The sequence below is a fragment of the Carassius carassius genome, unplaced genomic scaffold (assembly GCF_963082965.1).
Source record: "Carassius carassius unplaced genomic scaffold, fCarCar2.1 SCAFFOLD_57, whole genome shotgun sequence".
NCBI classification, from domain to species: domain Eukaryota; kingdom Metazoa; phylum Chordata; class Actinopteri; order Cypriniformes; family Cyprinidae; genus Carassius; species Carassius carassius.
Genome location: NW_026775196.1, coordinates 555001 through 575000, shown reverse-complemented (window position 1 = coordinate 575000; position 20000 = coordinate 555001). Strand labels below are relative to the sequence as shown.

Genomic DNA, 20000 nt, shown 5'->3' with positions numbered 1-20000 from the left:
AAATTTGAAAAATTTCCAAAAAGCTTTCAGCACCTGGTATTCCCAGGCGGTTTCCCATCCAAGTACTAAACAGGCATAGCCAGGTATGGCCGTAAGCGAAGGCTGCTGAAGAGAGAGGGCTATTTAAAGATCAGCCACTCTAATCTCCAGTTCAATATATAAGTAGGGAAGAAAACCCAAAAGCTTACAGCACCTGGTATTATTCTCAGGCAGTCTCCCATCCAAGTAATAACCAGAACCAAACATTCTAAGATTCAGAGATCTGGCATTGACTCTTTTTTTTTTTTTTCAAGATTATTACATAACTAATGAAAATTTTCCAAAAAGCTTACAGCACCTGGTATTCCCAGGCGGTCTCCCATCCAAGTACTAACCAAGCCCAAACCTGCTTAGCTTCCGAGATCAGACGAGATCAGGCATAGCCAGGTTGGTATGGCCGTAAGCGAAACCTGCTGCAAAGAGAGGGCTATTTAAAGATCAGACACTCTAATCTCCAGTTCATTATATAAGTTCGGAATAAAACCCAAAAGCTTACAGCACCTGGTATTCCCAGGCGGTCTCCCATCCAAGTACTAACCAGGCCCAAACCTGCTTAGCTTCCGAGATCAGACGAGATCGGGCATAGCCAGGTTGGTATGGCCGTAAGCGAAAGCTGCTGCAAAGAGAGGGCTAATTAAAGATCAGCCACTGTAATCTCCAGTACATTATATAAATAGGGACGAAAACCCTAAAGCTTACAGCACCTGGCAATCCCAGGCTTTCTCCCATCCAAGTAGTAACCAGAACCAAACATGCTAAGATTCAGACATCGGGCATTGACTCTTTTTTTTTTTTTTTTTTTTTTTTTGCACGATTATTATATAATTAGTGAAAAAATTCCAAAAAGTAAAAAAATTTGAAAAATTTCCAAAAAGCTTTCAGCACCTGGTATTCCCAGGCGGTTTCCCATCCAAGTACTAAACAGGCATAGCCAGGTATGGCCGTAAGCGAAGGCTGCTGAAGAGAGAGGGCTATTTAAAGATCAGCCACTCTAATCTCCAGTTCAATATATAAGTAGGGAAGAAAACCCAAAAGCTTACAGCACCTGGTATTATTCTCAGGCAGTCTCCCATCCAAGTAATAACCAGAACCAAACATTCTAAGATTCAGAGATCTGGCATTGACTCTTTTTTTTTTTTCAAGATTATTACATAACTAATGAAAATTTTCCAAAAAGCTTACAGCACCTGGTATTCCCAGGCGGTCTCCCATCCAAGTACTAACCAGGCCCAAACCTGCTTAGCTTCCGAGAGCAGACGAGATCGGGCATAGCCAGGTTGGTATGGCCGTAAGCGAAAGCTGCTGCAAAGAGAGGGCTAATTAAAGATCAGCCACTGTAATCTCCAGTTCATTATATAAGTTCGGAATAAAACCCAAAAGCTTACAGCACCTGGTATTCCCAGGCGGTCTCCCATCCAAGTACTAACCAGGCCCAAACCTGCTTAGCTTCCGAGATCAGACGAGATCGGGCATAGCCAGGTTGGTATGGCCGTAAGCGAAAGCTGCTGCAAAGAGAGGGCTAATTAAAGATCAGCCACTGTAATCTCCAGTACATTATATAAATAGGGACGAAAACCCTAAAGCTTACAGCACCTGGCAATCCCAGGCAGTCTCCCATCCAAGTAGTAACCAGAACCAAACATGCTAAGATTCAGACATCGGGCATTGACTCTTTTTTTTTTTTTTTGCACGATTATTATATAATTAGTGAAAAAATTCCAAAAAGTAAAAAAATTTGAAAAATTTCCAAAAAGCTTTCAGCACCTGGTATTCCCAGGCGGTTTCCAATCCAAGTACTAAACAGGCATAGCCAGGTATGGCCGTAAGCGAAGGCTGCTGCAGAGAGAGGGCTATTTAAAGATCAGCCACTCTAATCTCCAGTTCAATATATAAGTAGGGAAGAAAACCCAAAAGCTTACAGCACCTGGTATTATTCTCAGGCAGTCTCCCATCCAAGTAATAACCAGAACCAAACATTCTAAGATTCAGAGATCTGGCATTGACTCTTTTTTTTTTTTTTTCAAGATTATTACATAACTAATGAAAATTTTCCAAAAAGCTTACAGCACCTGGTATTCCCAGGCGGTCTCCCATCCAAGTACTAACCAAGCCCAAACCTGCTTAGCTTCCGAGATCAGACGAGATCAGGCATAGCCAGGTTGGTATGGCCGTAAGCGAAACCTGCTGCAAAGAGAGGGCTATTTAAAGATCAGACACTCTAATCTCCAGTTCATTATATAAGTTCGGAATAAAACACAAAAGCTTACAGCACCTGGTATTCCCAGGCGGTCTCCCATCCAAGTACTAACCAGGCCCAAACCTGCTTAGCTTCCGAGATCAGACGAGATCGGGCATAGCCAGGTTGGTATGGCCGTAAGCGAAAGCTGCTGCAAAGAGAGGGCTAATTAAAGATCAGCCACTGTAATCTCCAGTTCATTATATAAGTTCGGAATAAAACCCAAAAGCTTACAGCACCTGGTATTCCCAGGCGGTCTCCCATCCAAGTACTAACCAGGCCCAAACCTGCTTAGCTTCCGAGATCAGACGAGATCGGGCATAGCCAGGTTGGTATGGCCGTAAGCGAAAGCTGCTGCAAAGAGAGGGCTAATTAAAGATCAGCCACTGTAATCTCCAGTACATTATATAAATAGGGACGAAAACCCTAAAGCTTACAGCACCTGGCAATCCCAGGCAGTCTCCCATCCAAGTAGTAACCAGAACCAAACATGCTAAGATTCAGACATCGGGCATTGACCCTTTTTTTTTTTTTTTTTTTTTTTTTGCACGATTATTATATAATTAGTGAAAAAATTCCAAAAAGTAAAAAAATTTGAAAAATTTCCAAAAAGCTTTCAGCACCTGGTATTCCCAGGCGGTTTCCCATCCAAGTACTAAACAGGCATAGCCAGGTATGGCCGTAAGCAAAGGCTGCTGAAGAGAGAGGGCTATTTAAAGATCAGCCACTCTAATCTCCAGTTCAATATATAAGTAGGGAAGAAAACCCAAAAGCTTACAGCACCTGGTATTATTCTCAGGCAGTCTCCCATCCAAGTAATAACCAGAACCAAACATTCTAAGATTCAGAGATCTGGCATTGACTCTTTTTTTTTTTTTTTCAAGATTATTACATAACTAATGAAAATTTTCCAAAAAGCTTACAGCACCTGGTATTCCCAGGCGGTCTCCCATCCAAGTACTAACCAAGCCCAAACCTGCTTAGCTTCCGAGATCAGACGAGATCAGGCATAGCCAGGTTGGTATGGCCGTAAGCGAAACCTGCTGCAAAGAGAGGGCTATTTAAAGATCAGACACTCTAATCTCCAGTTCATTATATAAGTTCGGAATAAAACCCAAAAGCTTACAGCACCTGGTATTCCCAGGCGGTCTCCCATCCATGTACTAACCAGGCCCAAACCTGCTTAGCTTCCGAGATCAGACGAGATCGGGCATAGCCAGGTTGGTATGGCCGTAAGCGAAAGCTGCTGCAAAGAGAGGGCTAATTAAAGATCAGCCACTGTAATCTCCAGTACATTATATAAATAGGGACGAAAACCCTAAAGCTTACAGCACCTGGCAATCCCAGGCTTTCTCCCATCCAAGTAGTAACCAGAACCAAACATGCTAAGATTCAGACATCGGGCATTGACTCTTTTTTTTTTTTTTTTTTTTTTTTTGCACGATTATTATATAATTAGTGAAAAAATTCCAAAAAGTAAAAAAATTTGAAAAATTTCCAAAAAGCTTTCAGCACCTGGTATTCCCAGGCGGTTTCCCATCCAAGTACTAAACAGGCATAGCCAGGTATGGCCGTAAGCGAAGGCTGCTGAAGAGAGAGGGCTATTTAAAGATCAGCCACTCTAATCTCCAGTTCAATATATAAGTAGGGAAGAAAACCCAAAAGCTTACAGCACCTGGTATTATTCTCAGGCAGTCTCCCATCCAAGTAATAACCAGAACCAAACATTCTAAGATTCAGAGATCTGGCATTGACTCTTTTTTTTTTTTCAAGATTATTACATAACTAATGAAAATTTTCCAAAAAGCTTACAGCACCTGGTATTCCCAGGCGGTCTCCCATCCAAGTACTAACCAGGCCCAAACCTGCTTAGCTTCCGAGAGCAGACGAGATCGGGCATAGCCAGGTTGGTATGGCCGTAAGCGAAAGTTGCTGCAAAGAGAGGGCTAATTAAAGATCAGCCACTGTAATCTCCAGTACATTATATAAATAGGGACGAAAACCCTAAAGCTTACAGCACCTGGCAATCCCAGGCTTTCTCCCATACAAGTAGTAACCAGAACCAAACATGCTAAGATTCAGACATCGGGCATTGACTCTTTTTTTTTTTTTTTTTTTTTTTTTTGCACGATTATTATATAATTAGTGAAAAAATTCCAAAAAGTAAAAAAATTTGAAAAATTTCCAAAAAGCTTTCAGCACCTGGTATTCCCAGGCGGTTTCCCATCCAAGTACTAAACAGGCATAGCCAGGTATGGCCGTAAGCGAAGGCTGCTGAAGAGAGAGGGCTATTTAAAGATCAGCCACTCTAATCTCCAGTTCAATATATAAGTAGGGAAGAAAACCCAAAAGCTTACAGCACCTGGTATTATTCTCAGGCAGTCTCCCATCCAAGTAATAACCAGAACCAAACATTCTAAGATTCAGAGATCTGGCATTGACTCTTTTTTTTTTTTTTCAAGATTATTACATAACTAATGAAAATTTTCCAAAAAGCTTACAGCACCTGGTATTCCCAGGCGGTCTCCCATCCAAGTACTAACCAAGCCCAAACCTGCTTAGCTTCCGAGATCAGACGAGATCAGGCATAGCCAGGTTGGTATGGCCGTAAGCGAAACCTGCTGCAAAGAGAGGGCTATTTAAAGATCAGACACTCTAATCTCCAGTTCATTATATAAGTTCGGAATAAAACCCAAAAGCTTACAGCACCTGGTATTCCCAGGCGGTCTCCCATCCAAGTACTAACCAGGCCCAAACCTGCTTAGCTTCCGAGATCAGACGAGATCGGGCATAGCCAGGTTGGTATGGCCGTAAGCGAAAGCTGCTGCAAAGAGAGGGCTAATTAAAGATCAGCCACTGTAATCTCCAGTACATTATATAAATAGGGACGAAAACCCTAAAGCTTACAGCACCTGGCAATCCCAGGCTTTCTCCCATCCAAGTAGTAACCAGAACCAAACATGCTAAGATTCAGACATCGGGCATTGACTCTTTTTTTTTTTTTTTTTTTTTTTTTGCACGATTATTATATAATTAGTGAAAAAATTCCAAAAAGTAAAAAAATTTGAAAAATTTCCAAAAAGCTTTCAGCACCTGGTATTCCCAGGCGGTTTCCCATCCAAGTACTAAACAGGCATAGCCAGGTATGGCCGTAAGCGAAGGCTGCTGAAGAGAGAGGGCTATTTAAAGATCAGCCACTCTAATCTCCAGTTCAATATATAAGTAGGGAAGAAAACCCAAAAGCTTACAGCACCTGGTATTATTCTCAGGCAGTCTCCCATCCAAGTAATAACCAGAACCAAACATTCTAAGATTCAGAGATCTGGCATTGACTCTTTTTTTTTTTTCAAGATTATTACATAACTAATGAAAATTTTCCAAAAAGCTTACAGCACCTGGTATTCCCAGGCGGTCTCCCATCCAAGTACTAACCAGGCCCAAACCTGCTTAGCTTCCGAGAGCAGACGAGATCGGGCATAGCCAGGTTGGTATGGCCGTAAGCGAAAGCTGCTGCAAAGAGAGGGCTAATTAAAGATCAGCCACTGTAATCTCCAGTTCATTATATAAGTTCGGAATAAAACCCAAAAGCTTACAGCACCTGGTATTCCCAGGCGGTCTCCCATCCAAGTACTAACCAGGCCCAAACCTGCTTAGCTTCCGAGATCAGACGAGATCGGGCATAGCCAGGTTGGTATGGCCGTAAGCGAAAGCTGCTGCAAAGAGAGGGCTAATTAAAGATCAGCCACTGTAATCTCCAGTACATTATATAAATAGGGACGAAAACCCTAAAGCTTACAGCACCTGGCAATCCCAGGCAGTCTCCCATCCAAGTAGTAACCAGAACCAAACATGCTAAGATTCAGACATCGGGCATTGACTCTTTTTTTTTTTTTTTGCACGATTATTATATAATTAGTGAAAAAATTCCAAAAAGTAAAAAAATTTGAAAAATTTCCAAAAAGCTTTCAGCACCTGGTATTCCCAGGCGGTTTCCAATCCAAGTACTAAACAGGCATAGCCAGGTATGGCCGTAAGCGAAGGCTGCTGCAGAGAGAGGGCTATTTAAAGATCAGCCACTCTAATCTCCAGTTCAATATATAAGTAGGGAAGAAAACCCAAAAGCTTACAGCACCTGGTATTATTCTCAGGCAGTCTCCCATCCAAGTAATAACCAGAACCAAACATTCTAAGATTCAGAGATCTGGCATTGACTCTTTTTTTTTTTTTTTCAAGATTATTACATAACTAATGAAAATTTTCCAAAAAGCTTACAGCACCTGGTATTCCCAGGCGGTCTCCCATCCAAGTACTAACCAAGCCCAAACCTGCTTAGCTTCCGAGATCAGACGAGATCAGGCATAGCCAGGTTGGTATGGCCGTAAGCGAAACCTGCTGCAAAGAGAGGGCTATTTAAAGATCAGACACTCTAATCTCCAGTTCATTATATAAGTTCGGAATAAAACACAAAAGCTTACAGCACCTGGTATTCCCAGGCGGTCTCCCATCCAAGTACTAACCAGGCCCAAACCTGCTTAGCTTCCGAGATCAGACGAGATCGGGCATAGCCAGGTTGGTATGGCCGTAAGCGAAAGCTGCTGCAAAGAGAGGGCTAATTAAAGATCAGCCACTGTAATCTCCAGTTCATTATATAAGTTCGGAATAAAACCCAAAAGCTTACAGCACCTGGTATTCCCAGGCGGTCTCCCATCCAAGTACTAACCAGGCCCAAACCTGCTTAGCTTCCGAGATCAGACGAGATCGGGCATAGCCAGGTTGGTATGGCCGTAAGCGAAAGCTGCTGCAAAGAGAGGGCTAATTAAAGATCAGCCACTGTAATCTCCAGTACATTATATAAATAGGGACGAAAACCCTAAAGCTTACAGCACCTGGCAATCCCAGGCAGTCTCCCATCCAAGTAGTAACCAGAACCAAACATGCTAAGATTCAGACATCGGGCATTGACCCTTTTTTTTTTTTTTTTTTTTTTTTTGCACGATTATTATATAATTAGTGAAAAAATTCCAAAAAGTAAAAAAATTTGAAAAATTTCCAAAAAGCTTTCAGCACCTGGTATTCCCAGGCGGTTTCCCATCCAAGTACTAAACAGGCATAGCCAGGTATGGCCGTAAGCAAAGGCTGCTGAAGAGAGAGGGCTATTTAAAGATCAGCCACTCTAATCTCCAGTTCAATATATAAGTAGGGAAGAAAACCCAAAAGCTTACAGCACCTGGTATTATTCTCAGGCAGTCTCCCATCCAAGTAATAACCAGAACCAAACATTCTAAGATTCAGAGATCTGGCATTGACTCTTTTTTTTTTTTTTTCAAGATTATTACATAACTAATGAAAATTTTCCAAAAAGCTTACAGCACCTGGTATTCCCAGGCGGTCTCCCATCCAAGTACTAACCAAGCCCAAACCTGCTTAGCTTCCGAGATCAGACGAGATCAGGCATAGCCAGGTTGGTATGGCCGTAAGCGAAACCTGCTGCAAAGAGAGGGCTATTTAAAGATCAGACACTCTAATCTCCAGTTCATTATATAAGTTCGGAATAAAACCCAAAAGCTTACAGCACCTGGTATTCCCAGGCGGTCTCCCATCCATGTACTAACCAGGCCCAAACCTGCTTAGCTTCCGAGATCAGACGAGATCGGGCATAGCCAGGTTGGTATGGCCGTAAGCGAAAGCTGCTGCAAAGAGAGGGCTAATTAAAGATCAGCCACTGTAATCTCCAGTACATTATATAAATAGGGACGAAAACCCTAAAGCTTACAGCACCTGGCAATCCCAGGCTTTCTCCCATCCAAGTAGTAACCAGAACCAAACATGCTAAGATTCAGACATCGGGCATTGACTCTTTTTTTTTTTTTTTTTTTTTTTTTGCACGATTATTATATAATTAGTGAAAAAATTCCAAAAAGTAAAAAAATTTGAAAAATTTCCAAAAAGCTTTCAGCACCTGGTATTCCCAGGCGGTTTCCCATCCAAGTACTAAACAGGCATAGCCAGGTATGGCCGTAAGCGAAGGCTGCTGAAGAGAGAGGGCTATTTAAAGATCAGCCACTCTAATCTCCAGTTCAATATATAAGTAGGGAAGAAAACCCAAAAGCTTACAGCACCTGGTATTATTCTCAGGCAGTCTCCCATCCAAGTAATAACCAGAACCAAACATTCTAAGATTCAGAGATCTGGCATTGACTCTTTTTTTTTTTTCAAGATTATTACATAACTAATGAAAATTTTCCAAAAAGCTTACAGCACCTGGTATTCCCAGGCGGTCTCCCATCCAAGTACTAACCAGGCCCAAACCTGCTTAGCTTCCGAGAGCAGACGAGATCGGGCATAGCCAGGTTGGTATGGCCGTAAGCGAAAGCTGCTGCAAAGAGAGGGCTAATTAAAGATCAGCCACTGTAATCTCCAGTTCATTATATAAGTTCGGAATAAAACCCAAAAGCTTACAGCACCTGGTATTCCCAGGCGGTCTCCCATCCAAGTACTAACCAGGCCCAAACCTGCTTAGCTTCCGAGATCAGACGAGATCGGGCATAGCCAGGTTGGTATGGCCGTAAGCGAAAGCTGCTGCAAAGAGAGGGCTAATTAAAGATCAGCCACTGTAATCTCCAGTACATTATATAAATAGGGACGAAAACCCTAAAGCTTACAGCACCTGGCAATCCCAGGCTTTCTCCCATCCAAGTAGTAACCAGAACCAAACATGCTAAGATTCAGACATCGGGCATTGACTCTTTTTTTTTTTTTTTTTTGTTTTTTTGCACGATTATTATATAATTAGTGAAAAAATTCCAAAAAGTAAAAAAATTTGAAAAATTTCCAAAAAGCTTTCAGCACCTGGTATTCCCAGGCGGTTTCCCATCCAAGTACTAAACAGGCATAGCCAGGTATGGCCGTAAGCGAAGGCTGCTGAAGAGAGAGGGCTATTTAAAGATCAGCCACTCTAATCTCCAGTTCAATATATAAGTAGGGAAGAAAACCCAAAAGCTTACAGCACCTGGTATTATTCTCAGGCATTCTCCCATCCAAGTAATAACCAGAACCAAACATTCTAAGATTCAGAGATCTGGCATTGACTCTTTTTTTTTTTTCAAGATTATTACATAACTAATGAAAATTTTCCAAAAAGCTTACAGCACCTGGTATTCCCAGGCGGTCTCCCATCCAAGTACTAACCAGGCCCAAACCTGCTTAGCTTCCGAGAGCAGACGAGATCGGGCATAGCCAGGTTGGTATGGCCGTAAGCGAAAGCTGCTGCAAAGAGAGGGCTAATTAAAGATCAGCCACTGTAATCTCCAGTTCATTATATAAGTTCGGAATAAAACCCAAAAGCTTACAGCACCTGGTATTCCCAGGCGGTCTCCCATCCAAGTACTAACCAGGCCCAAACCTGCTTAGCTTCCGAGATCAGACGAGATCGGGCATAGCCAGGTTGGTATGGCCGTAAGCGAAAGCTGCTGCAAAGAGAGGGCTAATTAAAGATCAGCCACTGTAATCTCCAGTACATTATATAAATAGGGACGAAAACCCTAAAGCTTACAGCACCTGGCAATCCCAGGCAGTCTCCCATCCAAGTAGTAACCAGAACCAAACATGCTAAGATTCAGACATCGGGCATTGACTCTTTTTTTTTTTTTTTGCACGATTATTATATAATTAGTGAAAAAATTCCAAAAAGTAAAAAAATTTGAAAAATTTCCAAAAAGCTTTCAGCACCTGGTATTCCCAGGCGGTTTCCAATCCAAGTACTAAACAGGCATAGCCAGGTATGGCCGTAAGCGAAGGCTGCTGCAGAGAGAGGGCTATTTAAAGATCAGCCACTCTAATCTCCAGTTCAATATATAAGTAGGGAAGAAAACCCAAAAGCTTACAGCACCTGGTATTATTCTCAGGCAGTCTCCCATCCAAGTAATAACCAGAACCAAACATTCTAAGATTCAGAGATCTGGCATTGACTCTTTTTTTTTTTTTTTCAAGATTATTACATAACTAATGAAAATTTTCCAAAAAGCTTACAGCACCTGGTATTCCCAGGCGGTCTCCCATCCAAGTACTAACCAAGCCCAAACCTGCTTAGCTTCCGAGATCAGACGAGATCAGGCATAGCCAGGTTGGTATGGCCGTAAGCGAAACCTGCTGCAAAGAGAGGGCTATTTAAAGATCAGACACTCTAATCTCCAGTTCATTATATAAGTTCGGAATAAAACACAAAAGCTTACAGCACCTGGTATTCCCAGGCGGTCTCCCATCCAAGTACTAACCAGGCCCAAACCTGCTTAGCTTCCGAGATCAGACGAGATCGGGCATAGCCAGGTTGGTATGGCCGTAAGCGAAAGCTGCTGCAAAGAGAGGGCTAATTAAAGATCAGCCACTGTAATCTCCAGTTCATTATATAAGTTCGGAATAAAACCCAAAAGCTTACAGCACCTGGTATTCCCAGGCGGTCTCCCATCCAAGTACTAACCAGGCCCAAACCTGCTTAGCTTCCGAGATCAGACGAGATCGGGCATAGCCAGGTTGGTATGGCCGTAAGCGAAAGCTGCTGCAAAGAGAGGGCTAATTAAAGATCAGCCACTGTAATCTCCAGTACATTATATAAATAGGGACGAAAACCCTAAAGCTTACAGCACCTGGCAATCCCAGGCAGTCTCCCATCCAAGTAGTAACCAGAACCAAACATGCTAAGATTCAGACATCGGGCATTGACCCTTTTTTTTTTTTTTTTTTTTTTTTTTGCACGATTATTATATAATTAGTGAAAAAATTCCAAAAAGTAAAAAAATTTGAAAAATTTCCAAAAAGCTTTCAGCACCTGGTATTCCCAGGCGGTTTCCCATCCAAGTACTAAACAGGCATAGCCAGGTATGGCCGTAAGCAAAGGCTGCTGAAGAGAGAGGGCTATTTAAAGATCAGCCACTCTAATCTCCAGTTCAATATATAAGTAGGGAAGAAAACCCAAAAGCTTACAGCACCTGGTATTATTCTCAGGCAGTCTCCCATCCAAGTAATAACCAGAACCAAACATTCTAAGATTCAGAGATCTGGCATTGACTCTTTTTTTTTTTTTTTCAAGATTATTACATAACTAATGAAAATTTTCCAAAAAGCTTACAGCACCTGGTATTCCCAGGCGGTCTCCCATCCAAGTACTAACCAAGCCCAAACCTGCTTAGCTTCCGAGATCAGACGAGATCAGGCATAGCCAGGTTGGTATGGCCGTAAGCGAAACCTGCTGCAAAGAGAGGGCTATTTAAAGATCAGACACTCTAATCTCCAGTTCATTATATAAGTTCGGAATAAAACCCAAAAGCTTACAGCACCTGGTATTCCCAGGCGGTCTCCCATCCATGTACTAACCAGGCCCAAACCTGCTTAGCTTCCGAGATCAGACGAGATCGGGCATAGCCAGGTTGGTATGGCCGTAAGCGAAAGCTGCTGCAAAGAGAGGGCTAATTAAAGATCAGCCACTGTAATCTCCAGTACATTATATAAATAGGGACGAAAACCCTAAAGCTTACAGCACCTGGCAATCCCAGGCTTTCTCCCATCCAAGTAGTAACCAGAACCAAACATGCTAAGATTCAGACATCGGGCATTGACTCTTTTTTTTTTTTTTTTTTTTTTTTTGCACGATTATTATATAATTAGTGAAAAAATTCCAAAAAGTAAAAAAATTTGAAAAATTTCCAAAAAGCTTTCAGCACCTGGTATTCCCAGGCGGTTTCCCATCCAAGTACTAAACAGGCATAGCCAGGTATGGCCGTAAGCGAAGGCTGCTGAAGAGAGAGGGCTATTTAAAGATCAGCCACTCTAATCTCCAGTTCAATATATAAGTAGGGAAGAAAACCCAAAAGCTTACAGCACCTGGTATTATTCTCAGGCAGTCTCCCATCCAAGTAATAACCAGAACCAAACATTCTAAGATTCAGAGATCTGGCATTGACTCTTTTTTTTTTTTCAAGATTATTACATAACTAATGAAAATTTTCCAAAAAGCTTACAGCACCTGGTATTCCCAGGCGGTCTCCCATCCAAGTACTAACCAGGCCCAAACCTGCTTAGCTTCCGAGAGCAGACGAGATCGGGCATAGCCAGGTTGGTATGGCCGTAAGCGAAAGCTGCTGCAAAGAGAGGGCTAATTAAAGATCAGCCACTGTAATCTCCAGTTCATTATATAAGTTCGGAATAAAACCCAAAAGCTTACAGCACCTGGTATTCCCAGGCGGTCTCCCATCCAAGTACTAACCAGGCCCAAACCTGCTTAGCTTCCGAGATCAGACGAGATCGGGCATAGCCAGGTTGGTATGGCCGTAAGCGAAAGCTGCTGCAAAGAGAGGGCTAATTAAAGATCAGCCACTGTAATCTCCAGTACATTATATAAATAGGGACGAAAACCCTAAAGCTTACAGCACCTGGCAATCCCAGGCTTTCTCCCATCCAAGTAGTAACCAGAACCAAACATGCTAAGATTCAGACATCGGGCATTGACTCTTTTTTTTTTTTTTTTTTGTTTTTTTGCACGATTATTATATAATTAGTGAAAAAATTCCAAAAAGTAAAAAAATTTGAAAAATTTCCAAAAAGCTTTCAGCACCTGGTATTCCCAGGCGGTTTCCCATCCAAGTACTAAACAGGCATAGCCAGGTATGGCCGTAAGCGAAGGCTGCTGAAGAGAGAGGGCTATTTAAAGATCAGCCACTCTAATCTCCAGTTCAATATATAAGTAGGGAAGAAAACCCAAAAGCTTACAGCACCTGGTATTATTCTCAGGCATTCTCCCATCCAAGTAATAACCAGAACCAAACATTCTAAGATTCAGAGATCTGGCATTGACTCTTTTTTTTTTTTCAAGATTATTACATAACTAATGAAAATTTTCCAAAAAGCTTACAGCACCTGGTATTCCCAGGCGGTCTCCCATCCAAGTACTAACCAGGCCCAAACCTGCTTAGCTTCCGAGAGCAGACGAGATCGGGCATAGCCAGGTTGGTATGGCCGTAAGCGAAAGCTGCTGCAAAGAGAGGGCTAATTAAAGATCAGCCACTGTAATCTCCAGTTCATTATATAAGTTCGGAATAAAACCCAAAAGCTTACAGCACCTGGTATTCCCAGGCGGTCTCCCATCCAAGTACTAACCAGGCCCAAACCTGCTTAGCTTCCGAGATCAGACGAGATCGGGCATAGCCAGGTTGGTATGGCCGTAAGCGAAAGCTGCTGCAAAGAGAGGGCTAATTAAAGATCAGCCACTGTAATCTCCAGTACATTATATAAATAGGGACGAAAACCCTAAAGCTTACAGCACCTGGCAATCCCAGGCAGTCTCCCATCCAAGTAGTAACCAGAACCAAACATGCTAAGATTCAGACATCGGGCATTGACTCTTTTTTTTTTTTTTTGCACGATTATTATATAATTAGTGAAAAAATTCCAAAAAGTAAAAAAATTTGAAAAATTTCCAAAAAGCTTTCAGCACCTGGTATTCCCAGGCGGTTTCCAATCCAAGTACTAAACAGGCATAGCCAGGTATGGCCGTAAGCGAAGGCTGCTGCAGAGAGAGGGCTATTTAAAGATCAGCCACTCTAATCTCCAGTTCAATATATAAGTAGGGAAGAAAACCCAAAAGCTTACAGCACCTGGTATTATTCTCAGGCAGTCTCCCATCCAAGTAATAACCAGAACCAAACATTCTAAGATTCAGAGATCTGGCATTGACTCTTTTTTTTTTTTTTTCAAGATTATTACATAACTAATGAAAATTTTCCAAAAAGCTTACAGCACCTGGTATTCCCAGGCGGTCTCCCATCCAAGTACTAACCAAGCCCAAACCTGCTTAGCTTCCGAGATCAGACGAGATCAGGCATAGCCAGGTTGGTATGGCCGTAAGCGAAACCTGCTGCAAAGAGAGGGCTATTTAAAGATCAGACACTCTAATCTCCAGTTCATTATATAAGTTCGGAATAAAACACAAAAGCTTACAGCACCTGGTATTCCCAGGCGGTCTCCCATCCAAGTACTAACCAGGCCCAAACCTGCTTAGCTTCCGAGATCAGACGAGATCGGGCATAGCCAGGTTGGTATGGCCGTAAGCGAAAGCTGCTGCAAAGAGAGGGCTAATTAAAGATCAGCCACTGTAATCTCCAGTTCATTATATAAGTTCGGAATAAAACCCAAAAGCTTACAGCACCTGGTATTCCCAGGCGGTCTCCCATCCAAGTACTAACCAGGCCCAAACCTGCTTAGCTTCCGAGATCAGACGAGATCGGGCATAGCCAGGTTGGTATGGCCGTAAGCGAAAGCTGCTGCAAAGAGAGGGCTAATTAAAGATCAGCCACTGTAATCTCCAGTACATTATATAAATAGGGACGAAAACCCTAAAGCTTACAGCACCTGGCAATCCCAGGCAGTCTCCCATCCAAGTAGTAACCAGAACCAAACATGCTAAGATTCAGACATCGGGCATTGACCCTTTTTTTTTTTTTTTTTTTTTTTTTTGCACGATTATTATATAATTAGTGAAAAAATTCCAAAAAGTAAAAAAATTTGAAAAATTTCCAAAAAGCTTTCAGCACCTGGTATTCCCAGGCGGTTTCCCATCCAAGTACTAAACAGGCATAGCCAGGTATGGCCGTAAGCAAAGGCTGCTGAAGAGAGAGGGCTATTTAAAGATCAGCCACTCTAATCTCCAGTTCAATATATAAGTAGGGAAGAAAACCCAAAAGCTTACAGCACCTGGTATTATTCTCAGGCAGTCTCCCATCCAAGTAATAACCAGAACCAAACATTCTAAGATTCAGAGATCTGGCATTGACTCTTTTTTTTTTTTTTTCAAGATTATTACATAACTAATGAAAATTTTCCAAAAAGCTTACAGCACCTGGTATTCCCAGGCGGTCTCCCATCCAAGTACTAACCAAGCCCAAACCTGCTTAGCTTCCGAGATCAGACGAGATCAGGCATAGCCAGGTTGGTATGGCCGTAAGCGAAACCTGCTGCAAAGAGAGGGCTATTTAAAGATCAGACACTCTAATCTCCAGTTCATTATATAAGTTCGGAATAAAACCCAAAAGCTTACAGCACCTGGTATTCCCAGGCGGTCTCCCATCCATGTACTAACCAGGCCCAAACCTGCTTAGCTTCCGAGATCAGACGAGATCGGGCATAGCCAGGTTGGTATGGCCGTAAGCGAAAGCTGCTGCAAAGAGAGGGCTAATTAAAGATCAGCCACTGTAATCTCCAGTACATTATATAAATAGGGACGAAAACCCTAAAGCTTACAGCACCTGGCAATCCCAGGCTTTCTCCCATCCAAGTAGTAACCAGAACCAAACATGCTAAGATTCAGACATCGGGCATTGACTCTTTTTTTTTTTTTTTTTTTTTTTTTGCACGATTATTATATAATTAGTGAAAAAATTCCAAAAAGTAAAAAAATTTGAAAAATTTCCAAAAAGCTTTCAGCACCTGGTATTCCCAGGCGGTTTCCCATCCAAGTACTAAACAGGCATAGCCAGGTATGGCCGTAAGCGAAGGCTGCTGAAGAGAGAGGGCTATTTAAAGATCAGCCACTCTAATCTCCAGTTCAATATATAAGTAGGGAAGAAAACCCAAAAGCTTACAGCACCTGGTATTATTCTCAGGCAGTCTCCCATCCAAGTAATAACCAGAACCAAACATTCTAAGATTCAGAGATCTGGCATTGACTCTTTTTTTTTTTTCAAGATTATTACATAACTAATGAAAATTTTCCAAAAAGCTTACAGCACCTGGTATTCCCAGGCGGTCTCCCATCCAAGTACTAACCAGGCCCAAACCTGCTTAGCTTCCGAGAGCAGACGAGATCGGGCATAGCCAGGTTGGTATGGCCGTAAGCGAAAGCTGCTGCAAAGAGAGGGCTAATTAAAGATCAGCCACTGTAATCTCCAGTTCATTATATAAGTTCGGAATAAAACCCAAAAGCTTACAGCACCTGGTATTCCCAGGCGGTCTCCCATCCAAGTACTAACCAGGCCCAAACCTGCTTAGCTTCCGAGATCAGACGAGATCGGGCATAGCCAGGTTGGTATGGCCGTAAGCGAAAGCTGCTGCAAAGAGAGGGCTAATTAAAGATCAGCCACTGTAATCTCCAGTACATTATATAAATAGGGACGAAAACCCTAAAGCTTACAGCACCTGGCAATCCCAGGCTTTCTCCCATCCAAGTAGTAACCAGAACCAAACATGCTAAGATTCAGACATCGGGCATTGACTCTTTTTTTTTTTTTTTTTTTTTTTTTTGCACGATTATTATATAATTAGTGAAAAAATTCCAAAAAGTAAAAAAATTTGAAAAATTTCCAAAAAGCTTTCAGCACCTGGTATTCCCAGGCGGTTTCCCATCCAAGTACTAAACAGGCATAGCCAGGTATGGCCGTAAGCGAAGGCTGCTGAAGAGAGAGGGCTATTTAAAGATCAGCCACTCTAATCTCCAGTTCAATATATAAGTAGGGAAGAAAACCCAAAAGCTTACAGCACCTGGTATTATTCTCAGGCATTCTCCCATCCAAGTAATAACCAGAACCAAACATTCTAAGATTCAGAGATCTGGCATTGACTCTTTTTTTTTTTTCAAGATTATTACATAACTAATGAAAATTTTCCAAAAAGCTTACAGCACCTGGTATTCCCAGGCGGTCTCCCATCCAAGTACTAACCAGGCCCAAACCTGCTTAGCTTCCGAGAGCAGACGAGATCGGGCATAGCCAGGTTGGTATGGCCGTAAGCGAAAGCTGCTGCAAAGAGAGGGCTAATTAAAGATCAGCCACTGTAATCTCCAGTTCATTATATAAGTTCGGAATAAAACCCAAAAGCTTACAGCACCTGGTATTCCCAGGCGGTCTCCCATCCAAGTACTAACCAGGCCCAAACCTGCTTAGCTTCCGAGATCAGACGAGATCGGGCATAGCCAGGTTGGTATGGCCGTAAGCGAAAGCTGCTGCAAAGAGAGGGCTAATTAAAGATCAGCCACTGTAATCTCCAGTACATTATATAAATAGGGACGAAAACCCTAAAGCTTACAGCACCTGGCAATCCCAGGCAGTCTCCCATCCAAGTAGTAACCAGAACCAAACATGCTAAGATTCAGACATCGGGCATTGACTCTTTTTTTTTTTTTTTGCACGATTATTATATAATTAGTGAAAAAATTCCAAAAAGTAAAAAAATTTGAAAAATTTCCAAAAAGCTTTCAGCACCTGGTATTCCCAGGCGGTTTCCAATCCAAGTACTAAACAGGCATAGCCAGGTATGGCCGTAAGCGAAGGCTGCTGCAGAGAGAGGGCTATTTAAAGATCAGCCACTCTAATCTCCAGTTCAATATATAAGTAGGGAAGAAAACCCAAAAGCTTACAGCACCTGGTATTATTCTCAGGCAGTCTCCCATCCAAGTAATAACCAGAACCAAACATTCTAAGATTCAGAGATCTGGCATTGACTCTTTTTTTTTTTTTTTCAAGATTATTACATAACTAATGAAAATTTTCCAAAAAGCTTACAGCACCTGGTATTCCCAGGCGGTCTCCCATCCAAGTACTAACCAAGCCCAAACCTGCTTAGCTTCCGAGATCAGACGAGATCAGGCATAGCCAGGTTGGTATGGCCGTAAGCGAAACCTGCTGCAAAGAGAGGGCTATTTAAAGATCAGACACTCTAATCTCCAGTTCATTATATAAGTTCGGAATAAAACACAAAAGCTTACAGCACCTGGTATTCCCAGGCGGTCTCCCATCCAAGTACTAACCAGGCCCAAACCTGCTTAGCTTCCGAGATCAGACGAGATCGGGCATAGCCAGGTTGGTATGGCCGTAAGCGAAAGCTGCTGCAAAGAGAGGGCTAATTAAAGATCAGCCACTGTAATCTCCAGTTCATTATATAAGTTCGGAATAAAACCCAAAAGCTTACAGCACCTGGTATTCCCAGGCGGTCTCCCATCCAAGTACTAACCAGGCCCAAACCTGCTTAGCTTCCGAGATCAGACGAGATCGGGCATAGCCAGGTTGGTATGGCCGTAAGCGAAAGCTGCTGCAAAGAGAGGGCTAATTAAAGATCAGCCACTGTAATCTCCAGTACATTATATAAATAGGGACGAAAACCCTAAAGCTTACAGCACCTGGCAATCCCAGGCAGTCTCCCATCCAAGTAGTAACCAGAACCAAACATGCTAAGATTCAGACATCGGGCATTGACCCTTTTTTTTTTTTTTTTTTTTTTTTTGCACGATTATTATATAATTAGTGAAAAAATTCCAAAAAGTAAAAAAAATTGAAAAATTTCCAAAAAGCTTTCAGCACCTGGTATTCCCAGGCGGTTTCCCATCCAAGTACTAAACAGGCATAGCCAGGTATGGCCGTAAGCAAAGGCTGCTGAAGAGAGAGGGCTATTTAAAGATCAGCCACTCTAATCTCCAGTTCAATATATAAGTAGGGAAGAAAACCCAAAAGCTTACAGCACCTGGTATTATTCTCAGGCAGTCTCCCATCCAAGTAATAACCAGAACCAAACATTCTAAGATTCAGAGATCTGGCATTGACTCTTTTTTTTTTTTTTCAAGATTATTACATAACTAATGAAAATTTTCCAAAAAGCTTACAGCACCTGGTATTCCCAGGCGGTCTCCCATCCAAGTACTAACCAAGCCCAAACCTGCTTAGCTTCCGAGATCAGACGAGATCAGGCATAGCCAGGTTGGTATGGCCGTAAGCGAAAGCTGCTGCAAAGAGAGGGCTATTTAAAGATCAGACACTCTAATCTCCAGTTCATTATATAAGTTCGGAATAAAACCCAAAAGCTTACAGCACCTGGTATTCCCAGGCGGTCTCCCATCCATGTACTAACCAGGCCCAAACCTGCTTAGCTTCCGAGATCAGACGAGATCGGGCATAGCCAGGTTGGTATGGCCGTAAGCGAAAGCTGCTGCAAAGAGAGGGCTAATTAAAGATCAGCCACTGTAATCTCCAGTACATTATATAAATAGGGACGAAAACCCTAAAGCTTACAGCACCTGGCAATCCCAGGCTTTCTCCCATCCAAGTAGTAACCAGAACCAAACATGCTAAGATTCAGACATCGGGCATTGACTCTTTTTTTTTTTTTTTTTTTTTTTTTTGCACGATTATTATATAATTAGTGAAAAAATTCCAAAAAGTAAAAAAATTTGAAAAATTTCCAAAAAGCTTTCAGCACCTGGTATTCCCAGGCGGTTTCCCATCCAAGTACTAAACAGGCATAGCCAGGTATGGCCGTAAGCGAAGGCTGCTGAAGAGAGAGGGCTATTTAAAGATCAGCCACTCTAATCTCCAGTTCAATATATAAGTAGGGAAGAAAACCCAAAAGCTTACAGCACCTGGTATTATTCTCAGGCATTCTCCCATCCAAGTAATAACCAGAACCAAACATTCTAAGATTCAGAGATCTGGCATTGACTCTTTTTTTTTTTTCAAGATTATTACATAACTAATGAAAATTTTCCAAAAAGCTTACAGCACCTGGTATTCCCAGGCGGTCTCCCATCCAAGTACTAACCAGGCCCAAACCTGCTTAGCTTCCGAGAGCAGACGAGATCGGGCATAGCCAGGTTGGTATGGCCGTAAGCGAAAGCTGCTGCAAAGAGAGGGCTAATTAAAGATCAGCCACTGTAATCTCCAGTTCATTATATAAGTTCGGAATAAAACCCAAAAGC

At 42.2% G+C, this 20000-nt stretch overlaps 48 non-coding genes across 48 annotated transcripts in view; all 48 read right to left on the bottom strand.

Annotated features, from left to right (window-relative positions):
* Nucleotides 1-325: 325 nt before the first annotated feature.
* LOC132138104 (5S ribosomal RNA) lies at nt 326-444 on the bottom strand. The gene has a single exon (XR_009432412.1). It is a non-coding gene; the product is annotated as a 5S ribosomal RNA (ribosomal RNA).
* An 84-nt stretch (nt 445-528) lies between these two features.
* LOC132139103 (5S ribosomal RNA) lies at nt 529-647 on the bottom strand. The gene has a single exon (XR_009433336.1). It is a non-coding gene; the product is annotated as a 5S ribosomal RNA (ribosomal RNA).
* Nucleotides 648-1214: 567 nt separating this feature from the next.
* LOC132137948 (5S ribosomal RNA) lies at nt 1215-1333 on the bottom strand. The gene has a single exon (XR_009432265.1). It is a non-coding gene; the product is annotated as a 5S ribosomal RNA (ribosomal RNA).
* An 84-nt stretch (nt 1334-1417) lies between these two features.
* Nucleotides 1418-1536, bottom strand: LOC132139101 (5S ribosomal RNA). Its single transcript, XR_009433334.1, has one exon. It is a non-coding gene; the product is annotated as a 5S ribosomal RNA (ribosomal RNA).
* Nucleotides 1537-2096: 560 nt separating this feature from the next.
* LOC132138103 (5S ribosomal RNA) lies at nt 2097-2215 on the bottom strand. The gene has a single exon (XR_009432411.1). It is a non-coding gene; the product is annotated as a 5S ribosomal RNA (ribosomal RNA).
* An 84-nt stretch (nt 2216-2299) lies between these two features.
* LOC132139100 (5S ribosomal RNA) lies at nt 2300-2418 on the bottom strand. Its single transcript, XR_009433333.1, has one exon. It is a non-coding gene; the product is annotated as a 5S ribosomal RNA (ribosomal RNA).
* An 84-nt stretch (nt 2419-2502) lies between these two features.
* LOC132139099 (5S ribosomal RNA) lies at nt 2503-2621 on the bottom strand. The gene has a single exon (XR_009433332.1). It is a non-coding gene; the product is annotated as a 5S ribosomal RNA (ribosomal RNA).
* A 570-nt stretch (nt 2622-3191) lies between these two features.
* LOC132138102 (5S ribosomal RNA) lies at nt 3192-3310 on the bottom strand. The gene has a single exon (XR_009432410.1). It is a non-coding gene; the product is annotated as a 5S ribosomal RNA (ribosomal RNA).
* An 84-nt stretch (nt 3311-3394) lies between these two features.
* Nucleotides 3395-3513, bottom strand: LOC132137961 (5S ribosomal RNA). The gene has a single exon (XR_009432277.1). It is a non-coding gene; the product is annotated as a 5S ribosomal RNA (ribosomal RNA).
* A 567-nt stretch (nt 3514-4080) lies between these two features.
* Nucleotides 4081-4199, bottom strand: LOC132137947 (5S ribosomal RNA). Its single transcript, XR_009432264.1, has one exon. It is a non-coding gene; the product is annotated as a 5S ribosomal RNA (ribosomal RNA).
* A 570-nt stretch (nt 4200-4769) lies between these two features.
* Nucleotides 4770-4888, bottom strand: LOC132138101 (5S ribosomal RNA). The gene has a single exon (XR_009432409.1). It is a non-coding gene; the product is annotated as a 5S ribosomal RNA (ribosomal RNA).
* An 84-nt stretch (nt 4889-4972) lies between these two features.
* Nucleotides 4973-5091, bottom strand: LOC132139098 (5S ribosomal RNA). Its single transcript, XR_009433331.1, has one exon. It is a non-coding gene; the product is annotated as a 5S ribosomal RNA (ribosomal RNA).
* Nucleotides 5092-5658: 567 nt separating this feature from the next.
* On the bottom strand, nt 5659-5777 carry LOC132137946 (5S ribosomal RNA). Its single transcript, XR_009432263.1, has one exon. It is a non-coding gene; the product is annotated as a 5S ribosomal RNA (ribosomal RNA).
* An 84-nt stretch (nt 5778-5861) lies between these two features.
* LOC132139097 (5S ribosomal RNA) lies at nt 5862-5980 on the bottom strand. The gene has a single exon (XR_009433330.1). It is a non-coding gene; the product is annotated as a 5S ribosomal RNA (ribosomal RNA).
* A 560-nt stretch (nt 5981-6540) lies between these two features.
* On the bottom strand, nt 6541-6659 carry LOC132138100 (5S ribosomal RNA). Its single transcript, XR_009432408.1, has one exon. It is a non-coding gene; the product is annotated as a 5S ribosomal RNA (ribosomal RNA).
* An 84-nt stretch (nt 6660-6743) lies between these two features.
* On the bottom strand, nt 6744-6862 carry LOC132139096 (5S ribosomal RNA). Its single transcript, XR_009433329.1, has one exon. It is a non-coding gene; the product is annotated as a 5S ribosomal RNA (ribosomal RNA).
* Nucleotides 6863-6946: 84 nt separating this feature from the next.
* On the bottom strand, nt 6947-7065 carry LOC132139095 (5S ribosomal RNA). The gene has a single exon (XR_009433328.1). It is a non-coding gene; the product is annotated as a 5S ribosomal RNA (ribosomal RNA).
* A 570-nt stretch (nt 7066-7635) lies between these two features.
* Nucleotides 7636-7754, bottom strand: LOC132138098 (5S ribosomal RNA). The gene has a single exon (XR_009432406.1). It is a non-coding gene; the product is annotated as a 5S ribosomal RNA (ribosomal RNA).
* Nucleotides 7755-7838: 84 nt separating this feature from the next.
* Nucleotides 7839-7957, bottom strand: LOC132137960 (5S ribosomal RNA). The gene has a single exon (XR_009432276.1). It is a non-coding gene; the product is annotated as a 5S ribosomal RNA (ribosomal RNA).
* A 567-nt stretch (nt 7958-8524) lies between these two features.
* On the bottom strand, nt 8525-8643 carry LOC132137945 (5S ribosomal RNA). The gene has a single exon (XR_009432262.1). It is a non-coding gene; the product is annotated as a 5S ribosomal RNA (ribosomal RNA).
* An 84-nt stretch (nt 8644-8727) lies between these two features.
* LOC132139094 (5S ribosomal RNA) lies at nt 8728-8846 on the bottom strand. Its single transcript, XR_009433327.1, has one exon. It is a non-coding gene; the product is annotated as a 5S ribosomal RNA (ribosomal RNA).
* Nucleotides 8847-9414: 568 nt separating this feature from the next.
* LOC132137943 (5S ribosomal RNA) lies at nt 9415-9533 on the bottom strand. The gene has a single exon (XR_009432260.1). It is a non-coding gene; the product is annotated as a 5S ribosomal RNA (ribosomal RNA).
* Nucleotides 9534-9617: 84 nt separating this feature from the next.
* On the bottom strand, nt 9618-9736 carry LOC132139093 (5S ribosomal RNA). Its single transcript, XR_009433326.1, has one exon. It is a non-coding gene; the product is annotated as a 5S ribosomal RNA (ribosomal RNA).
* A 560-nt stretch (nt 9737-10296) lies between these two features.
* LOC132138097 (5S ribosomal RNA) lies at nt 10297-10415 on the bottom strand. The gene has a single exon (XR_009432405.1). It is a non-coding gene; the product is annotated as a 5S ribosomal RNA (ribosomal RNA).
* An 84-nt stretch (nt 10416-10499) lies between these two features.
* Nucleotides 10500-10618, bottom strand: LOC132139092 (5S ribosomal RNA). The gene has a single exon (XR_009433325.1). It is a non-coding gene; the product is annotated as a 5S ribosomal RNA (ribosomal RNA).
* An 84-nt stretch (nt 10619-10702) lies between these two features.
* Nucleotides 10703-10821, bottom strand: LOC132139089 (5S ribosomal RNA). The gene has a single exon (XR_009433323.1). It is a non-coding gene; the product is annotated as a 5S ribosomal RNA (ribosomal RNA).
* Nucleotides 10822-11392: 571 nt separating this feature from the next.
* LOC132138096 (5S ribosomal RNA) lies at nt 11393-11511 on the bottom strand. The gene has a single exon (XR_009432404.1). It is a non-coding gene; the product is annotated as a 5S ribosomal RNA (ribosomal RNA).
* An 84-nt stretch (nt 11512-11595) lies between these two features.
* Nucleotides 11596-11714, bottom strand: LOC132137958 (5S ribosomal RNA). Its single transcript, XR_009432275.1, has one exon. It is a non-coding gene; the product is annotated as a 5S ribosomal RNA (ribosomal RNA).
* A 567-nt stretch (nt 11715-12281) lies between these two features.
* Nucleotides 12282-12400, bottom strand: LOC132137942 (5S ribosomal RNA). Its single transcript, XR_009432259.1, has one exon. It is a non-coding gene; the product is annotated as a 5S ribosomal RNA (ribosomal RNA).
* Nucleotides 12401-12484: 84 nt separating this feature from the next.
* Nucleotides 12485-12603, bottom strand: LOC132139088 (5S ribosomal RNA). The gene has a single exon (XR_009433322.1). It is a non-coding gene; the product is annotated as a 5S ribosomal RNA (ribosomal RNA).
* A 568-nt stretch (nt 12604-13171) lies between these two features.
* Nucleotides 13172-13290, bottom strand: LOC132137941 (5S ribosomal RNA). Its single transcript, XR_009432258.1, has one exon. It is a non-coding gene; the product is annotated as a 5S ribosomal RNA (ribosomal RNA).
* Nucleotides 13291-13374: 84 nt separating this feature from the next.
* On the bottom strand, nt 13375-13493 carry LOC132139087 (5S ribosomal RNA). Its single transcript, XR_009433321.1, has one exon. It is a non-coding gene; the product is annotated as a 5S ribosomal RNA (ribosomal RNA).
* A 560-nt stretch (nt 13494-14053) lies between these two features.
* On the bottom strand, nt 14054-14172 carry LOC132138095 (5S ribosomal RNA). Its single transcript, XR_009432403.1, has one exon. It is a non-coding gene; the product is annotated as a 5S ribosomal RNA (ribosomal RNA).
* An 84-nt stretch (nt 14173-14256) lies between these two features.
* LOC132139086 (5S ribosomal RNA) lies at nt 14257-14375 on the bottom strand. Its single transcript, XR_009433320.1, has one exon. It is a non-coding gene; the product is annotated as a 5S ribosomal RNA (ribosomal RNA).
* Nucleotides 14376-14459: 84 nt separating this feature from the next.
* LOC132139085 (5S ribosomal RNA) lies at nt 14460-14578 on the bottom strand. The gene has a single exon (XR_009433319.1). It is a non-coding gene; the product is annotated as a 5S ribosomal RNA (ribosomal RNA).
* A 571-nt stretch (nt 14579-15149) lies between these two features.
* Nucleotides 15150-15268, bottom strand: LOC132138094 (5S ribosomal RNA). Its single transcript, XR_009432402.1, has one exon. It is a non-coding gene; the product is annotated as a 5S ribosomal RNA (ribosomal RNA).
* An 84-nt stretch (nt 15269-15352) lies between these two features.
* Nucleotides 15353-15471, bottom strand: LOC132137957 (5S ribosomal RNA). The gene has a single exon (XR_009432274.1). It is a non-coding gene; the product is annotated as a 5S ribosomal RNA (ribosomal RNA).
* A 567-nt stretch (nt 15472-16038) lies between these two features.
* On the bottom strand, nt 16039-16157 carry LOC132137940 (5S ribosomal RNA). The gene has a single exon (XR_009432257.1). It is a non-coding gene; the product is annotated as a 5S ribosomal RNA (ribosomal RNA).
* An 84-nt stretch (nt 16158-16241) lies between these two features.
* On the bottom strand, nt 16242-16360 carry LOC132139084 (5S ribosomal RNA). The gene has a single exon (XR_009433318.1). It is a non-coding gene; the product is annotated as a 5S ribosomal RNA (ribosomal RNA).
* Nucleotides 16361-16928: 568 nt separating this feature from the next.
* On the bottom strand, nt 16929-17047 carry LOC132137939 (5S ribosomal RNA). Its single transcript, XR_009432256.1, has one exon. It is a non-coding gene; the product is annotated as a 5S ribosomal RNA (ribosomal RNA).
* An 84-nt stretch (nt 17048-17131) lies between these two features.
* Nucleotides 17132-17250, bottom strand: LOC132139083 (5S ribosomal RNA). Its single transcript, XR_009433317.1, has one exon. It is a non-coding gene; the product is annotated as a 5S ribosomal RNA (ribosomal RNA).
* Nucleotides 17251-17810: 560 nt separating this feature from the next.
* On the bottom strand, nt 17811-17929 carry LOC132138093 (5S ribosomal RNA). The gene has a single exon (XR_009432401.1). It is a non-coding gene; the product is annotated as a 5S ribosomal RNA (ribosomal RNA).
* Nucleotides 17930-18013: 84 nt separating this feature from the next.
* Nucleotides 18014-18132, bottom strand: LOC132139082 (5S ribosomal RNA). Its single transcript, XR_009433316.1, has one exon. It is a non-coding gene; the product is annotated as a 5S ribosomal RNA (ribosomal RNA).
* Nucleotides 18133-18216: 84 nt separating this feature from the next.
* On the bottom strand, nt 18217-18335 carry LOC132139081 (5S ribosomal RNA). The gene has a single exon (XR_009433315.1). It is a non-coding gene; the product is annotated as a 5S ribosomal RNA (ribosomal RNA).
* A 569-nt stretch (nt 18336-18904) lies between these two features.
* Nucleotides 18905-19023, bottom strand: LOC132138092 (5S ribosomal RNA). The gene has a single exon (XR_009432400.1). It is a non-coding gene; the product is annotated as a 5S ribosomal RNA (ribosomal RNA).
* An 84-nt stretch (nt 19024-19107) lies between these two features.
* LOC132137956 (5S ribosomal RNA) lies at nt 19108-19226 on the bottom strand. The gene has a single exon (XR_009432273.1). It is a non-coding gene; the product is annotated as a 5S ribosomal RNA (ribosomal RNA).
* Nucleotides 19227-19794: 568 nt separating this feature from the next.
* On the bottom strand, nt 19795-19913 carry LOC132137938 (5S ribosomal RNA). The gene has a single exon (XR_009432255.1). It is a non-coding gene; the product is annotated as a 5S ribosomal RNA (ribosomal RNA).
* An 84-nt stretch (nt 19914-19997) lies between these two features.
* LOC132139080 (5S ribosomal RNA) overlaps nt 19998-20000 on the bottom strand; it is a 119-nt gene continuing 116 nt past the window's right edge. Inside the window, exon 1 of the ribosomal RNA XR_009433314.1 lies at nt 19998-20000. This exon is cut by the window's right edge and continues 116 nt beyond it. This is a non-coding gene — a ribosomal RNA (5S ribosomal RNA).